Here is a 19206-nt window from a genome sequence, read left to right on the forward strand (position 1 = left end):
AAATAACTTTAATTGAATCAAAATATATCATAAAAAAATATAAAAAAGGTAAAATAAATATAGTTTTTTTTTGCACACACCTGGTGCTTACAAGGGCGACACTATCTATGTCGCTCGGATGACACACCCTATGTCGCCCAAACTAAAAAGTCTTAGATTGTTCTGAAACTATATATGTCTCTTCCAGAGACTCTTAGCTGCATGCTCACAAAATTTCATTTAAAAATAAAACTTTAAAAATACAAAAAACTTATTTTTCTTTAGGTAGGTCTGCTCTATTCTTGACTTTCTTATTTCATTCTAGTTAGTTAGTTTTGGTTGAATTCCTGTTTTACCTGCTTTCATCATTCTTAGTTTAATTATTTCCCATCAAATTTAAAAGGAAATAATATATATATATATGTATATATTGTTGAGGGTTGCTTGCACTCTCCCTATATATTTTTGAAAGCTCCCAAAATTTGTGTTAACGGCGTGAGGGGAGCCCAGCTTTGAGAGTCGAGGTGGTTGGGATTCACGTAACTTTAACTGTGAGCGCCCCTCCGTAATCCTTTGCCTCAAAGCAACTCCACGTATAGTAGGACCTGGTGAACATCCTATAACAGGAGGCCATGACCTATGTGGGGACCCATATAAGCCTAGCCGCATTTCAATAGTTAGGAACTCACTCCAGACCTAGCCTACCTATAGTCTTATATTCTTCTAGGTCAAACATTTTCATGTGCTTGTTTGCTTACTTTTGGTAGATTAACTTAGATCTCAGTCTGGACCTACTTTGGGTCCGAGCTGAACCTTCTAGGTCCGAGCCCAAGCTGGTACCCAGTTTAGTCTAGGTTCGAACCAAGTTCTGCCTTGGTCTGAACCCAGGCTTCCCCCTTGGTCCGAGCCGAACGCTTTTCCTTGCTTGTCTTTGATCCAGTCCAGGTCTACACCTGGTTTGGTCATCAAAACTCTCTGGGTCCATAGTCTAGGCCTGTACTCAGCTTGCCCCAGGTCCGAACCAAGTTTCGCCTTGGTCCGAACCTTGGCTTCCCCTTTGTCCGAGCCAAAACCTCATTCCAGGTTCATCTCCGATCTAGTCCAAGTCTATGCCCGGTCTAATCTTCACAAATTCTCTGAGTCCAAACCTAGGCTTTCACCTAGCTCAGTTTAAGTCCAGATCAGGTTTACTCCCAGGTCCGAACCTAAACCTACTCTTGGCCCGAGCCTCGATTCGGACCTATCCAGTCTAGATCTTTGTCTAGGTTCTATTATAGGTCTAAGTTTAGAGTTAGCTCTAGGGATAGATTAGGCTAGGGATAGATTAGGCTCACCCTAGCTTAGGGTCTGAACCAAAACCTAGTGAGTCTAGATTCTAGTCTAGTCTTAGCATAGGTCTTACTCAAGGTTGACCCCTAGAGTCAGGCTAGGTCCACCCTAGTTCGTCGAATCTAGATCATACCCAAGTCTAGATCCTAGGACCCTGCCAAGAGTAATCACCATGTCAGTCACCCAAGGCGACTATGATGACTGTTCTACGACCGACTCTAAGCCCAACCTTCTAAAACCTAGGGACCACTATGCCGCAATCCCTTGGATTACGGTCATAACTTAACCCAGTCCATAATCCGATGCCCCTGTCTCCAACTAGAGGAAGAGTCCCAAGGATCTACTCTCAATCCCGAGGTGTGTATGGTCCGAAAAGCGGACTCTACTCGGAAAACATTGAATAGCCAGGGGGTCCGATCTGGCATTGTCATACAGGGAACCTTACGTAACCACAGTAGGAGCCGTGTAACCTTAGACAACCAAAGTAGGAGTCATGCGAGGGGAGAGGTTCATGTTGTATCTAATGCCCCCCAAAAGTCGCACCCAGATAACCTTGAGGCTCAACGGTCTCAAAATCTAGACCCAACTAGGTCTAGGAGGTCTAACCCAACCTTGAGTCACCATAGTACAGCCCATGACGTCCTGAATACGATACGCAGTAGAGGTGCCAATCTAGACCGAACCTTAGGTGAGATGGAGTAGGCCGCCCTTAATAGTCTAGTTGATCTTGGTTACACTGTCCGGGCCTCAGTTCATGGGTCGGTCCTAAACCAGCCTAATAGCATAGGTCAACCCCTAGCACAGTTGAGTCAGCCGATTCTTCAATCGATCCCTCTGGTACATCCGGTCCAACAAACCATGCAGTTTTCGCAACGGGTGGCGATGCCTATGGGTCACTATGCCCAGCAAGAACAAATGTGTCAAACCACCCTAATGACCGCGGCTCATCAATCTCAGGCACAAGCGGGCCAACATCTACCCTAAGTCCCGACTCATCAGTCTATGCTTGGGAACCCGCCAACCGGTGGGCCTACTCTCATACCAAATACCCGGCAAGAAGGCACCTTAAAAGTGATACAAGATATGCTTGTAAGGATGGGTATGCATGAAGTCCTACCGCCAAAGGGCTATGTTCTGGGGACCCTTGGAGGCCTGGAGGACCTGCCCTCGGGATTTGTCATCCCAGAGTTTAAAAACATATTCAATGGGAAGAATGACCTAGGTATTCACGTCAACGTGTACCACCTCTCCATCTGAGCCTTGGGAGACAAGCGTAACCAGTTGAAGGCCCTGTTTTCAAAAACTTTGACAGGTGAGGCTTTAAACTGGCATCGAAAAATAATGACCGCTCAACCACACAACTCCAGATGAAATGTTCAACCAGTTCGTCTCTCATTGCCGTGGGTCGACACTAAGTTCTCTTTCCCTGGGCGAGCACAGTGCAACCAAATAAAACCCAGGAGAATCCTTCGAGGATTTTATCGGTCGATTCCTCGAGGCAGCGATGCGGGTCATTGAATGTCCACTTACAGACCCAGCTAAAATCTCCATGGCCTTAAAAAATGCCTCTCTTGAATATAGGACTTTCTTCAGTCAAGGCATTGTCCCCCACCCTTTCGACTCTATGATTGAGCAGGTGGCATGACATGAAAGGGCAAGAGGGACACCCCTCAACACTAGGCCCGATAACAAACCCATCACGAATCCCTAGAATAAGAGCAAGAGTAATGGTAACGGTAATGTTTTCGGTCATGTTAATGAGGTTGTCATTAACAGACCGGCTCAAGGTTCAGCCACCCATCATAACAACAGGAATCAAAATCAAAGGGGTCATCCTAGAGCTAATGCTCAAAATAACAATCGATGGTGAGAGGACAACTTCGATCCTTTCAAATACCCGTTAGAAAAGTGTTGTAGTCACTCTTGAAGAAAAACATAGTTCAACTCCTGCCACCATCTGAACCATAATTTGTGGTTAAGGATAAGAACAACTGGTGCAAGTGGCATAGAAACCATGCTCATGATACCCAAAAATGTTTCTATTTGAAGAGGGTGATTCAAGGGTTGATCAATAGGGGTGACATCAGTGTCGGACCTAGAAATCAACCTAGAAATCAACCTATTTAGGAATCTAATCAAAAGATGGGTATCTTCATAAACCCTCTCCCCAAGTATACGGCCACAACGACCAAAGAAACGGGAGCTCCGAGTAACTCAAAGGATGATGTTATCATTCATATGATTGAGGATGGAGACGAAGAGGATGATCCCAGTCAATTCATATTCGTTGGCGATCTTCACCTCCAAGAGGTTGAAGAAGATCTTTTGAGTCTTCTTAGAGGAAACTCTTCGTCCCCGAACTCTGATGACCCTACTAAGTGGGACAAGTATGACGAAGATGAGACCCTAGAGATTGACATGGTCAGATCAGAAGGGCAAAGAGGAACCGGTTCTGATACGGGCGAGCCCTCAGGGGCTCGAGAGTCCTGGACCATCCCGTCCGGTCAGGTACTCATTATCCCTTCATTTCTTTTTATTTTATTTTATTTATTTATTTTTGATCTGATTTGATTTGTTTCCATTGAAAATCTTGTTTTGAATTACTTCGGATCACACTGGCTCCACCACAGATCTGAGAGCACGTCTGCTTGTTTTCGGGCAGATTTGATCTCAGATCTGAATTTGGCTGTTTCCACTTTCTCTACCATATATTTTCCTTTTCATTTTTATCATTTTGAAGTGTCAGATCGAGGTGATCTACATAGTTAGATCGCTCGATTCTACGATGTAAGCAGTGCTCATAGATTTTAGGGCCGGATTGATGCAGCCCACAGGTACCTGAATGCATTTCTTCAAGTACTTTATTTGCTTCTCTTGTATCTACGCATCTGAGGAGGATTCCATCAAATGATCGACGAAAGAGAACATCCCCATCAAGAAGGGTATACTTGGTAGACATCCATCGTATACCATTGCGTTCTGCTCGATCTTCAAGCAGCCTTCCATGTTTTATGAAGTTGATGAAAGGTTCCCTCCAGTCTTCTGCTTGTTCAACCTCTACACACATTGGGTAGAAGAATCGGGCTCCTGGATCTCAGCCTTGGATTCTTTTCCTCGGGATATTTCTGCTCTACCTTAATGGCATCCTTGGCTGAGAGGAGTGCTCCAAATGGGTAAGGGGGACCTTCAAGGAAGACATCTCTCTCTTCATCTGCATCAAATTTAGTTTGCAAGTCAACATGTCTCCATTCTATTACCCAAACAGGTGTGGGCTCAGGTGAAGACAATTGAATGATTGCCCCGAGCTTTGCGAGCGCATCGACCTATGAGTTTAGCCTTCTAGGAGCATGACTTAAGGAGAAATTGTCGAACTGGGCCAGATAAGATTTGGCCGTGTCATGATAAGGTTTGAGACTATCCTTCCTTATGTCATAAATTCCCTTAAGCTGTCAGATGACGAGCTCAGAGTCACCGAAGATGTTTAGCTGCTCTAGGTCTAGCTCTTGAGCGATCTCCAATTCGATTACGAGGGCTTGATACTCAACTTCATTATGAGAAAATGCCTTCACGAGCGAGAAGGATAGAAGAATCATTCCACCATCAGGTGTCAGGAACATGACTCCGGCACCCCCTCTATCAGATTGAAATGCTCCATTGAAGTACATCTCCCACGGCCAAGTTAGCATTGCACAGAAAAACTTCTTCATCCGGGAGATCGCTTGACAGGGGAGATTCCGAAGGGATCGGTGAGCTGCAAGAAAGTTTGCTAAAGCTTGACCTTTGACGGCCTTCTATGGTATATACGTGACATCGAACTCCATCAGTAATAATGCCCACTTGGCTAAGCGTCCTGACAGGCATGGGCGAGTCATAAGGAACTTGACCGGGTCCGCCTTTGAGGTTAGCTTGTCCTCGTGACCAAACAAGTAGTGGCAAAGCTTCTGTACCGCAAAGATCAAGGCTAGGCACATCTTCTCGATGGGAGGGTAATTCTTCTCAGCACCCTGCATCATGCGGCTGAGATAATAGAGTGTTTTTTCTTTTACCCCGTCATTGTTTTGTGCTAGGAGTTCCCCAAGTGACTCATCCAAAGAGGTCACATATAGAATTAGAGGCCTCCCTAACACCGGAGTGGAAAGTATTGGAGGATTCAGCAAGTACAGCTTGATATCATCAAGTGTAGCTTAGCACTCCTCATCCCATATGAAGGGGGTGTCTTTCTTCAAGAGGTGCGAAAAGGGCTTGTATTATCCTGAGAAGTTCATGATGAACCTTCGAATGTAGGCCAGCTGTCCTTGGAGGGACTGAAGCTCGCATAGATTTGTAGGTGGTGGTATGCCCTGGATCGCCTTGATTTTGACCGGCTCAATCTCCAACCCAAGCATACGCCAAAGGCGCATTTCAAGGGGTTCATCTTGAGTTGGTGACGTCACAGTTGCTCAAATACCTTTTCAAGGCCCTTCATGTGAGCGTCTTTTGTTTCAGACTTCACCACCAAGTCATCCACGTAGCAATCGACCTCCTTGTGCATCATGTCCCTGAAGATGGTCATCATGGCTCGCTGGTATGTGGCAGCGGTGTTCTTTTAACTAAAAGGAATCACAATGTAACAAAAGACACCTTTTGAGATCAAGAATGCAGTGGCCTCTTCATCCTCCGGTGCCATCCTGATCTAGTGGTAACCGGAATATCAATCCATAAAGGACAAAATTTGGCAATGAGCCATGGAGTCAATGAGCATCTCCATGAATGGCAAAGGAAAGTCGTCCTTCGGGCAGGCAGTGTTCAGGTCATGAAAGTAATGCAAACCCTGATTTGGCCATTTTTCTTCTTGACTGGGACAACGTTCGCAAGCCACTTTGGGTATTTGAGTTCTTGTATGAATCTGGCTTGCTTGAGCTTGTTCAACTCAGCATCGATCTGCATCTCGAGGTCGGGTCTAAACCTTCTTGATTTCTTCTTTATGGGCTTGATGGATGGATCAATACCGAGACGATGGACTGCGACTTGAGCATTTAGACTTGGTATCTCACGATAATGCCAAGTGAAGACGACCCGGTTTGCACGGAGTAGGGAGATATAACTTTCTTTCTCTTCGGGGGACATTTTTACCGAGATGAAAGTTGGCCTTAAGTCGGCTTCATCCCTTAAGTTTATTTCTTCATGCTCGTCAACTATGGCCTGACCACCTTCTTCCCACTCTTCTGGAGCTTCTTGCAACTCTTCATTAGGGGATTCAGGTTACTCCTTATCAACCTTGAGTGCAGAGACCCATGACCCTGACATTTCGACTTCTAGGAGGGTCCCAACGTGGGAGGATATTTTCGTCCCCTTATCAGACCAGATAATGAAAGGGTCAGCTTCGCACATGGTTGTCCTTTCGAGCCACAGAGGTTGGCTTTGGGATTCAATGATCGTGGATTCCATGGTGTCCTAACAGGCTCACTCAGGACTTGCCCCGAGTTGGATTGTGCCTCGTGAACTTGGATCATGTGGCAGGCCTCATGGGAATAGGAGCTTGAAGATGGCTCGATCTTGGCTTGGGCTGCCAGGGCGCTGGCGAATGTTAGGAAGCCAGCCGCCTGGGCAAGCATCTTTCTAAGGCGCTTCCGATGCAACTTGCTGATGTTGGTCCCTTCGAGTTCTCTGTTTAGAGCGTCGAAGTCTGGACACTGTCGAGTTGCACTTGTGAAAGAGATTAAAAGAGGGAGGAGAAGAAAAAGAAGCATAGTTAGGTTCTGGGCAGCTTTTTACATTGTCACCAAGGTTGGACGTATGCAGGGAAATATTTTAGGTCTTGCCCCGGCTCTGACTGGGATGCTTTTAACATCCTCACCCATATCGGATGTGCCCTGAGCAGTTGATGACTCAGGGACGTCCTCCTGATTGGATGAAGAGATAAGGCGAGCTGTGCCTGGGATGAAGTCCCGCAAGGTTGGGAGTGGAGGAAGGGTCTGAGAAATTCTTCCTCGACTGGTGGTTGAGGGATGTGGTTCCTTCGACGAGCCGACCTGGGCGTTCATCTCCTTCTGGATCCTTTGAGAGGCGTACGGTCCATCATGACAAGTTGATGTGTGGCCCTGGCTTGGCGGACTGCCTAACGCTTTAAGGACTTGAGCCTGCTTTGCCCATGGTAGACTTCCCATGCCTGAGAGGTTGAGGGCTCATAAGGGTTTAGAGTATCCTCATAAGGGGCTTGTAGTGGAACTCTCTCTTAGACGGGGGTGATGGCTTCGAGGCATTCTGGGAGGACGGCACAAATAATGTGACCTTTCTGAACCTTCTCCGTAACTACAGCTTCGAAGTCAGAGCATTCCCCCAGCTCGTGGCCCCGTACCTAGTGATATGGACTCTAGAGATCTTCTGTCCCCTGGGCTAGACATCTAGGTTGCCTGGAGGGCTTGGGTGTGACGAGACCCTATTGGTGCATCGCTTCGAAGAGGTCCGGTAGAGGGTCAGGCTCAGTACTCTTCTAGGCTTGTGTCAAGAGGTCTTCTTGTACTGGTGGAGTAAGGACCTGAGGATGTCCTTCGGGGTTGCCATGAGCTTCTTAGCATTGCTGCATCTTCTTTGCCAAGACCTCATGGAAGCCAGTACATTTGTAGAGGTCATGGCCTCTTCGATCATCATAGAGAATATTGTATGGAGGACAGTGGGTGCTTCATCATCCTCATGGATTGTCACCACATGAGAGGCCTCAGTTGCCCCAAATTCTCTCTTTAGCTCCTCGAGTTTTATTCGGCCCTTGCTGATGAGGGCTTCGATGATGTCCTTGAGAGTATAGCATTCTTGAGTGGGGTGACCTACTCTCCTGTGATAGGCACAATATCTCTCATTTGTTTCCTATCCAACCTGCTCTGGGGCTTTAACCTCCGGCAGCTGGTTCATGTTCTACTCCAATACTAGCCATAGCAGCGCCGGAACACACTCCTTCTCGAAGGGTACATCTTGTTCTAGTGTTGAATGCAATAGTCGCTTAGATTTGGATATTTAGGAGGCGAGACTCTGTTATAGGACTATAGTGCTGCCTGTGCCTTGGTCATGACTACCCCTTTGGAGAGATCCAAGGTTCAAGGGGCAGCTTTATTGGTGTAAGTCACAGTAACAGTTATGCTAATCACCCCTTTTTATTGGTTGCCCCGATTGTTGCCGCGAGAGTTGCCATTGCCCCGACCATTTCCCGAGCTGGAGGACTGTTGCTGGGATCCACCATGGTGTTTGGACAGTCCTCAATACAAACTTCCTTAGAGATGAGCTCTGACATGGAGGTTGGATTCGAAGCCTGTACGTGCAGAGCGATCTCAGGCAGCATATTTCGTATGCAAGTCTGAACCGCTTCTTTTTCTGTCATGGGAGTGGCATGATAGGTGGCCAACTCTCTCCATCGGACGATGAACTTGTCGACTGGCACACCAAGATCTTGAGTCAGTGTAAGGAGCTTAATGGTTTCTACGTTTCTCTAGACCTCGTAGAAACGCTAGTAGAACAACTTCTCCATTTCCCACCATGTGCGTACCGAGCTTGGAGGCAGCCGAGCATACCGCTGAAAGGCTGACCCCTCGAGAGTTTCAATGAATTGATGAATAAGGAGTTACTCATCAGTTGTCGTTTCTCTACAAGTTGCTTGAATGTGGGCGATATGTTATTGCAACGACGTAGTACCATCGAACAGGGGGAGTTTCCCTTTTTGATAGTTCAGGGGAAACGACACCTGGTCAATGTATGAGAGTTACGGCTTTTGATAAAGCGGCGCCCCTTGGATGCTCAGGACCTTGTTCGTGAGGCTATGGGTCACCATGGCGTCTATGTCGGCTTGTGAGACTGTGTGAGGAGTCGAGCTATCTTGGGAGGGTGGTGCAGAGGCTTGCTTGGGAGCTGCATCCTCACCAGGCGGGGAGTCGGTCTCATGGGGAGGAGAAGAGGATCTGGAAGCTTCTAGGCGATCCATCTACTCGAGGATGGATTGTACCAATGCCTCGAACCTATTCATATGCTCCTCTTAGGCGTCAGATGGGTCGTCAATCACCATGACACTGACTGTTTCTTTCGAAGGGTCAGAGCTAGGTGAAGTAGTGGACTACCGAGGTTGGCGAGTTGTCTGTGGCAAGTCGGTCCGTAGGGGCTCAGCATGCCCCGACTTGACCTGGGTCTTGTAAACTGGCCACATGAGAACCTGTTCTTGACTGTCTTGGAACCGTGTCTTCTTGGTAGCTCGGTTCTTTTCTGTGACGGTCACCACCGAGCAATGTTCTCTAACCTCTGGTTTAGGTTCAAGAAGTCGAAGAGGGGAAAAGGGGTTATAGGGCAGGAGGTTATCAAGAAGGGTAACCTCGACTACCTTGAGAGGCTCTCTAGTCAGAAGCTGCAGGCCTCTCTTCTGTTTAATCTTGAGGTTGTAGTAAACTCCACTCCAGAATTGAGCCTGGGATCTAGATTGCCCCGTCTTTCTTGAGCACATGAAGGTCATGTCTAGCAGCTAGGCCAAAGAGTGCGGTCCAGTGATAGAAGGTAATCTGAACTGTTGCCTGGGAGGCTGTAGGCCTTTATCTACCATTAGACCCTTGCCCCGAGTTCCCTTGTGGGGTTCCAGTGGATGCTTGAACAAGGGCGGCTGACTCAAGATGGTACTCTTAAAGAAAACCTTTGAGTACTAGGTCTTCAGATGTTTACCTTGTGAAGGAGGGATGATAGGAGAAGGAGCTGGTTCGCAACTCTGCCTAAGTCGGGGTCGAGAAGGAACCTACAGATTCGGTGCATGTGCACCTTCAGAGTTAGTTGTCCGGGTGACTTGGGGGTCAGCCCGGGCTCAGTTAGTTTGTTCGGCCTTAGAAAGTCGAGACCTATGAGCTTGTGTCTGTGAGGGACTAGGTAGGAACCTATCTCTCACAAGGTGAAGCTATGTGTGCTGAGAGGGAGAACGAGGTGGTCGACCCTCCTGCGCTCGAGTTGGCGCAGAACCGACATTTTCCAGAGTTGTGGGATGCAGATGCATGGTGTGCATAGGGTTCAGCCTGACTGGGCCTATCCTTGGATGCGAGCTTAGGGAAGGGTGTAAGTTGCCCTAAGGTGTGGCTCGAGTGGGCGAACCATTAGCCTCTGGGTGTGTGCGAGAGGTGGAGGCCTTAGGGTCTCTGACTTGGTACATCGAACTTCTAGAAATAGGAGCTCGAGGTGATGAAGGACCATGTGGTGGCCTTGCGGCGATCCTCAGAAGCAAGGGCAATTGGCTTGCCTTTCGCAGAAGTGGGTAGGGCAGCCTTCCAGCGTACCCCAGCAATATGACTGGCAAGGGACTTGCCAGTAGTAGGGTGCATGTTGTGGGTGGTAGGCATGCTACTAATGCGAGGGGCCTTGTGGGAGGGTCCCCAAGGGCTAGCAAGCGGGGAGTCAGAGGCCTTAAAGTCCCTTCTCGTGCCCATCCACGAGAGAACCTGGGAACCGGATTGTGAGTCCTAGCTCAAGAGGAGTGTAGGGAATGAGACCTGAGAGGCTCGCTTCACTAGGACAGTCACAATGAAGGGATAAGAATATCCCCAACTCGGATGAATGGGTTGAACAACCCAGATGCCATGAAATGTGATGCAGAAATAAAAGATGAAATTAATCAAACAAGAGCGAACTGAAGGAGGGGTAGTAAGTCCCCAGTGGAGTCGCCAATCTGGTTATGTGCCTCGATCTCACCCTTCGGATGTAGATGATCTGGCAGCACGTATCTCGGGTTTTAAGGAACCCGGGATTTGAGATCGCTTTCTCAGGAACCTTGCTCAAGAGTAAGGGCAGGTATACCAACCGACGAGAGAGGAATTTAAGGTGGGTTCGAGACTTACTCGGGCTGGCTCGCTTCAACTGGTTTGGATTCGTCTCCCTTGACCTGTGATCATCTTGTTTTCTGCACTGTATTAACATGGTTAACTTTCAAGATAAGTGGGCCAAAGGGACCCACCCTTGTCTTAGGGCAATGTACATCATATGTGAGGATGATGGAGTGGAAGGTTCAAATAGAGATAGAAAAGAGAAGAAAACTTGATGAAAGGACGAGACTAGCATGATAGCTGGACAGTGACCAACTCGGAGTGGTAGTAAGATGGGTATGGTACTCAGAACCAGCACGACGACAATATTGCTCGACAGCCAGACTGCTACAACAGTGCTAGACTGGGTCTACCCTCAGCCAAGTGAGAATAAAAGAGGATGGAAAGAAGGTGTGAGATGGCGAAGAAATGAGGTCCCAACAACGCTAAGCCTCACCACCCTCAGCCGTGGAGTAGAAGTATCACAGCCCTTGGACTGCGCTAGACACTACTGCTCACAGTGAACTACAGGCGACGTTAGGCATGGCCATTTAGCAACACGTGAAGGCAGCACACCCCTGCTGGCGGTGATAGCCTCTTATGAAGCACACAGCGATAACCCATCGTGACGCGCACGGTGATAGTTCCTTCTGAGCCACGCGACGATAGGCATGGGAAGTAAGAAAGAGGCTTGCGGACGGCGATAGGCGTCGAGCACATTAAAGGGGCTCACGAATGGCGATAAGCATCGAGCGTACGAAGAAAGCTCACGGACAACGATAAGCCCTGAGCGCACGAAGAAAGCTTGGGGATGGCGATAATTGTTGCCGCGACGCTTCGCGGGTGGCGATAGACATAGGGTGTAAGAGAGGAGCTTGCACACAACGATAGTTATTGCCACGACCCTTCACGGGCAGCGATAGGCATCGACGTCTACGATAAGCACGCAAAAGGATGAGATCCCTACGGGCGGCGATAGGCTTTGCCATCTGTACTGCTCATTGAGGTGTCAAGAACACATTTTCGGACGGCAATGAGTAGTGTCATCTGTAAACCTCGTTGAGAGACAGAGACGAACGAAAAGTAGGGGAAAGAAGCTCGCGCATGGCACTGCCATCACTATGCGCGACCTGTGAAACCACAGGAAAAGGAAAAAATGAAAAGAAAGAGGCATGCACGACACTGCCACTGGCCTCTAAGAGAAGCTCAGATGAAAAAGAACAAACAGAAGAAGAGAGAGAAAAAGAAAGAGCATAGGAGCAGAAAAGAACATAAAAGAAAAGTAGAGAGAGAAAGATTTACCTTGAGCCTAAGGGTATCGCACAAAAGTTTCTTTCTCCTTCTCTCTCTCTCTCACAGCATGACCCAACAATAAGATGAAATAATAATTTTTACTAAGCAAAGTTCTCTTTTTACTAAAGGTTTCAAGGGTTTGAGTACAATGATAGTACATGATATATATATAGTTGTGCACAAACATGGGTGGATTGATTAAAATTAATCCTAATTGCTGAAAATTAAGATTAAATTGAATTAAATAAAATAAGAAAATAGGGTGCAAAATGACAGATTTGCCCCTTCCTAACAATTCGTGGAATTCCAAAAGAGTCCCTGATGCTGTCCTAGAACTTGAGTGATCTTTCGTGGATGATCCCTTTGATTCCCGTTTGATCGAAAGATGATTGTTTTCTTGTAGGGCTCGGCATGGCAATCGATTTGGTACCAACTTCGAGCCATGGATCGTGTTTTTAGGCCATGATCGTGAGACTTGAAATTTAGATGATACTTGCAAACTTCGGATCGTTAGTGTGGTCGTTCCTTGATGCTTTTTTGTGATTTCTTCGTTGGATCACACTGAGCATGCTGTCATGATTGCGTGGCCACAAATGTAACTCGATTTCATGACGAGATGAGGAGTTTGCAACTTTATAATTTTAGCCGGAATATGGAATTCCAGCACAGGAATTTACAGTCACTTCACTGGCTTCGTGTGTGAAATCTGACCGTTCATTATGTACGGGGTTCAGGCCAGCGATAGCCCTAGACTTTACGCACACGATGGAATTGTTCTTGCGTCAATCTAATGCATGAACTTCATGATTCGGCCGCTCGAGCAAGGCATGTTGCTATTGATTTTCTTGCAACTTTCGTCATGGATTAGCAACTTCTCTCTAGCTTTTCTTCGCACTCGAGAGTCTTCACGGGTCGTGCCACATATCAAACACTCGTCTCAATGAGATGAACACGCACACAAAATTTGAGTGCGATCCGATTCGGGACAAGGGAGAAATAGCGCCTGCAAGTCACTATTCGTGACTACTCCTTTAATGGAATTTAGTTGCAGAGTGGCCACACAGGAATAGCGTGTGACTCCTCCTGGTTTGATGTTTCGCCTATAACTTCTTCTTGGAGCGTCTGTTTAAGCTAAAACTTTCTCTTGGGGCTTTTCAACCGTTCTAGATCTAGTGGTGATAGTCTCACGGCCGTTTGATTCTCCAAAGGTACGGTTGTAGTTATAGGGGTCCATTTCAAGGTGTTAGAGGTTGATTCTGCCGAAATTGTTTCTTACTCTGCACTGCCTTAGACATGTCGGAATGCGACAAAACTTGGCAGGAGGCTTTTTGGAGTCTTTAGAAAGATCTTGGCCAGTTTTGAGGCCATTCTGAGACTATCAAAATTTCTGCTGTTTGTAAGGCTTTATTGACCAGTTTATCCCTTTTATTCCGTATCGGGGACTCATGGTGCTGCAAAATATCTTCAAACAAAGGCGAAACCTGGTGGTCATGCGACAAGATAAGTATGGTAAGATGGAAGATTTTGTCGAATGTTCTTAAGATTTTATGGCTAAATACATGGCTTCACAAGTGGATGTTGTCCACTTCTATTTCTCGACGGGACATCACTGAAGGTACAAGACCTTGGAACTTTACTTGCTGCCAACTCACTCGACGGGAAAGAACAAATGTTTCCTGCTGCATTTTCTATTGTGGATGCCGAAAGTACCGACAACTAGGTATGGCTTTTGGAATCTCTAAAGATTGCTATTGGGACAAATCGTGAAACTTTTTTGTCTGATAGACACTCTGGCCTAGTTGATACTATCTATCAAGTTTTTGAGAATGCTCATCATGCCTTCTGTAAGTGTCATTTAGTGGAGAATTTCGAGAAAGAATTAAAATACATACCTAATGATATTAAGAACGCAGTTGTAAAATACTTTGTCGGAGCAAGTAGAGCATACAGGCCGCAAGAGTAATTTGAAAGATGAATGAAATTAGGTCAATTTCTGAGGACGCATTCAAGTGGTTCATGGAAGCATCGCCAAACCATTGGGTCACGTCACCTTCAAGGGTAAACGATATAATCAAGTAACAACCAATGTGGCTGAGTCATATAAAAAGTGGATTCTAGAAGCACAAGATATGTTAATTCTCCAGTGCATTGACTTGACTAGAAGACAAATCATGAAACTAATGGCCACCAGCAGCTTGGAAGCTGGAACCAGACTACAACACTTACCATGCATGCGTAAAACGAACTCAGAAAGATCATACAACAATCCCTTTCCATTAGCGTCACTGTATCAAGTGGAGCAGTATTTGAAGTAAGGGGTGATCACATGAATTATAAGGTAGTTATAATTACACGAGAATGTGAATGCCAGGGTTCGCAAATAACCGGCTTGCCCTGCAAACATACTTGTAAAAGTCTTCAATGGATGAATAGGGATCTCGTTGACTATTGTGAAGACTATTTCATGGTTACAAAGTTTTGTGAAACATATTCCAAACCTATCATGTCAGTTACCTTGATCGATCTATCTGGGCATATACATCGACAACTTCTTTCAAATAGAATAAGAGTACTTCCACCTCACTCAAGATGACCCCCTGACCGACCTAAAAAGAAACGCATTGAGTCACAGGAAGTATCAGTACGACCTATTCACTGTAGTAGGTGCAAAGGAACTGGTCACAACAGGACAATTTGTAAAGCACCCACTTGAAGGCATATTTTTTAGTTATCTTGATTGTTCTGTCTTTTTAAATTGTAGCATCCACTTGTGGGAAATTTTGTCAGTACATATATTGGATATGCCACTTTCGTCTCTCTTTTTTATTGGATATGCTAGTGATTTGTTTATAGTGTTTGTTCCAGTTTAATTCATTTCGTGGGATTAGCACACATATATTGGATATGTCACTGTTCTATCTATTTTTTTATTGGATATGCTACTTGTGGTTAATTTTTTATGCCAATTATGAAAATAGAATTAGCAATGCAAGACCCGAAACAACTAAGAGGCACAGGGGAGCCATCGACTTCCTCAAGTCAAAGGCAAGAGGTATGATTGTTTATTTGTTTTAGTTAATGATTTACATTAATTAGGTATTTCTCATGTTATTGACTATTACAATTTCTTGTTATTTTTCATTTTAGGAGGAAAATATACTTCGTATTGACGAATCAACTCCAGCCCTAGTAAAATGGAAGATCGATCAACAACAAGTACCTCTAATTCAAAAGACCAAGTTGAGCCCATTGATGGATGTTGGGGTATCGCATATCGATTGTAATCTAGTGAGGGCATTTATAGGAAAATGGTGCAAGAACACGAATACTGCATTTCTAAGCATCGGTGAAATGGCTTCAAACCTATACGATGTGTGGTAGACATTAAGGATACCCGTGACATGTGAACCTATAATCTGCATCAGGCCTGAAGACTATGTTGCTTTCGTCAAGGAGTATATGGGAGATTGCCCTAAGGATGTCACCCCGATACGTCTAAAACATACATGGTTGATGAGTCGATTAGGCCAACTGCCAAAAAAGCCGACCAAATTACAACTCATGCAACACATATGAGCATATCTCTTTTATTTAGTCGATACAACTATATTTGTCGACTCATCTAAAGGATCGACGCTTTCAATATACTTGCAATTGTTTTGAGATTTTGATGAGGCAGGGAAATGTGCATGGGGTGTTGCGGCACTTGCTTTCTTGTATCGTTCGTTGTCTAACGTCACCGGTGGGGAAAATAATCATTTTAGTGGGTCAGCAACCTTACTACAGGTATTTCTCTCTCTTTATTATTAAATTTTAGAATATTTCAATTTCTCACTATCTTTGGCTTCTTACTTTTTACTTTTTCCACAGTGTTAGATCTATGAGCATTATTTAGCTCTAGCCATCAAGTTTACATTGGTTATAAACCCAGAAATGACTAAGGCTTGCATGTGGAAGAAACAAACACACCACAAAAATATCTCATTTGATGGCATCTCGTTTGATATGGTTAGTAATTGGCTGTTGTGCTTATAATCTAGTAGATAATGAACCTGTGCTTATAATCTAATAGGAATGCCTTGCCTTGTTTTTAATATCTCATGCTTATTTTTGTAGGTGACCTGGCAACCGTATGAGGAGTCGCATGAAATTGCAGAATACTTCATCTGTCGATCATACCTCATCGGTTTCAACATTGTAGAGCATTATATGTTCGATCGCGTGTTGCGACAATTTGGGAAGTTGCAAGGCATTCCTGTTATGCCACCCAAGTGGGATAGGAGGGAGAAGATTGGTTTACACCACTTCTTGGACTATAGAATTGGGTAGATAGATAAAAGATTGAAAACAACGAGAACGTAATGTTGTTAAGGTAGTTGTAGATAAATCTGGTGGGGTACTTACATAAAAGTACATTGCCTGGTGCAACATGTTTATGCAAAGAAAAACCCCATTTTCCCCCTCGTCGCAGTCACAATCTCATGTACGAACCTCCGGAGGCCAATCCCATGTACAAACCTTTGCAGGCCAATCCCAGGATAGTAGATTGGTATACTATTTATTATATGTTTATTCTACACGCGTAGTGACATACATGTATAGAGTTACTACAAGATGCACTTAATAATGAAGTATTAGCAGGGAAATCCAGGCGTTATGTACAGGTGGCTTATGATTCGCTGTTGAATAGCACTTATGTAGAGACAGGTACCAAGGAGACATCGCGGACTATGGGTGGAGAAGTGCAAAGTGAAAGTGAGGATGATGATAGTGAAAGAGAAGAAGACGATGATAACAGAGAAGAGGATGATGATGGAGAAGATAATGATGATGGAGAACAAGATGGTGAAGGCAACGCTAATAGTGACAGCAGTGTCAAAAAATCGGTCGGTTAGCTTGCTACCAATGGGGTGGCGATTCCGATGAGGTTCGGTTTTAGTGTACTAGTAAAAAAACACATTGTCCTGAAAAAATCGGCTAAAAAACTAGTCGGTCCGGTTTGGCGTTATATCGGGTGATATAACAAAATAATGTGGCCAAAAAAAATAACGGCCATTATTTGTAACAGTGCACGTTATTTGGGCAGAACCCGTGATGCGCCATTTTTTGCAGCTTTTTGTTGCTTTTTCTTGCCATTTTTTTTTTTTTTTTGCTCGATTATTGTACTATACCTTCAAATCCTCTATAAATCCATCAATATTGAATCAAAACTCACAGATTAGACCGATTTTGGAAAAGTTTTGGTGTATTTTTTGGTGTTCATCAGTTTTTTTATGAAAAATCTTCCATTCATTTGATTTTGGCCCAGTTTTTCAGTTTTTTTCGATAAAAAGTTGAGGATTTTAATGATCACAGAAATACATATATTTCAAGACTCCTGATTTCATTGAAATGGAGAGATTTGCGGCTCAATTTTGAGATTGAAGCAGACAAGGTAAGCCCGAACCCAATTTTTTTTAATTTTTTTCTTAATTTTACAGCTTTTTTTAGGATTTTTCAGACAATATTTGACTAGTATTATTTATTGCAATAAATAAAAGAATTATTTTTTTAACAACAAAAAAAAATTTGGAGCTCGATTTTAGGAATTTAGGGGTTTTTGGAGCTCGATTTTAAGAATTTAGGGTTTTTTTGTTTATAATATTATATAATATATATATTTATAAAAATATGTTTTTTGTGATGAATATAAGAATATATATACACAATATTTGTGTGAGATTATTGATTCTATAAAATAAATGAACGAATTTTAGAACAAAAACAAAATTTTGGAGGTCAATTTTGGGGATTTTCGGGATTTTCGGGATTTTAGGGTTTATTGAAAATAAAATAAAATTGGTATTTTTTTGTGAGGATTGTTTTTAATGTTATATAATATATATATTTACAAAAATATGTTCTTTGTGATGAATATGAGAATATATATGAACAATATTTGTGTGAGATTATTGATTGCATAAAATAAATGAACGAATTTTAGAACAAAAATAATAATTTGGCGGTCGATTTTGGGGATTTTCAGGATTTTAGGGTTTATTGAATGAAAAATAAATTTGATATCCTTTTTGTGAGAATTGTATTTAATGTTATATAATATATATATATATATATATATATATATATATATATATTCAATAAAAAAAAAATTGTATTCCAAGTATTCTTTAAATTTTAGGGAGACATTTTTTATGAATGATTTGATTTTGTGAAGTCATTTTGATTCAAAAAACACTCAATATTCCAACTATTCTTTTAAGTATCGGACTACATGTTGGCTATATTTCATTATGCAATTGTGTCATAAAGCCTTAAGATTTTATATCTTTATGTATGCAGCAATGTTATGAAAAATGGATATATTTAGTTGTTCAACTTTAATTTTATTTAAAGCCCATTTTTATAGAGGTTTCAGTTTTGGCAGCATATCTTATCAGATCTTCAGTTTTGATCAACATACATAATTGATCTATTGTACTAGCTTGTAGAACTCCTTTGAGCAATACATGCTTTATATTTTAAACTTATGGCAAGGAGTGTATTAAATTCCACTTTTGGAAAGTGGATGTATTTTTCCCTTCTGATGCATCCATTTAGAACATTTTGAGACATACTTTTTACCTTTAATATATATTCATGGCAAGGGTCACTATCACATGAAATGCAAACTGCTCATCAAGAAGTGAGGTATCTTTATACGGATTACTTCTTATTTAATAGGTTGATGCTCTTATTCAATTTCATGGTGTACCATGTGCTTTGGGAAAGGTTTGGGCACTTATTTTTGTTTATATTCCCCATTGAAGGATTTACT

General features: G+C 43.7%; 1 protein-coding gene across 2 annotated transcripts in view; it reads left to right on the forward strand.

Moving 5' to 3' along the window:
• Positions 1–17602, forward strand: part of LOC18427388 (uncharacterized) — a 107591-nt gene extending 89989 nt beyond the window's left edge. For both annotated transcript variants that reach the window (XR_016061459.1, XR_002279838.2), the window contains 4 exons: positions 15371–15444; positions 15540–16178; positions 16263–16400; positions 16509–17602. The gene's annotated coding sequence lies outside the window, so the exon portion shown is untranslated. The remainder of the gene's footprint in view (positions 1–15370; positions 15445–15539; positions 16179–16262; positions 16401–16508) is intronic.
• Positions 17603–19206: the final 1604 nt, after the last annotated feature.

Source organism: Amborella trichopoda, chromosome 8 (assembly GCF_054954075.1).
Source record: "Amborella trichopoda isolate Santa Cruz 75 chromosome 8, AtrichopodaSantaCruz75HAP2 v2.0, whole genome shotgun sequence".
Lineage (NCBI taxonomy): Eukaryota > Viridiplantae > Streptophyta > Magnoliopsida > Amborellales > Amborellaceae > Amborella > Amborella trichopoda.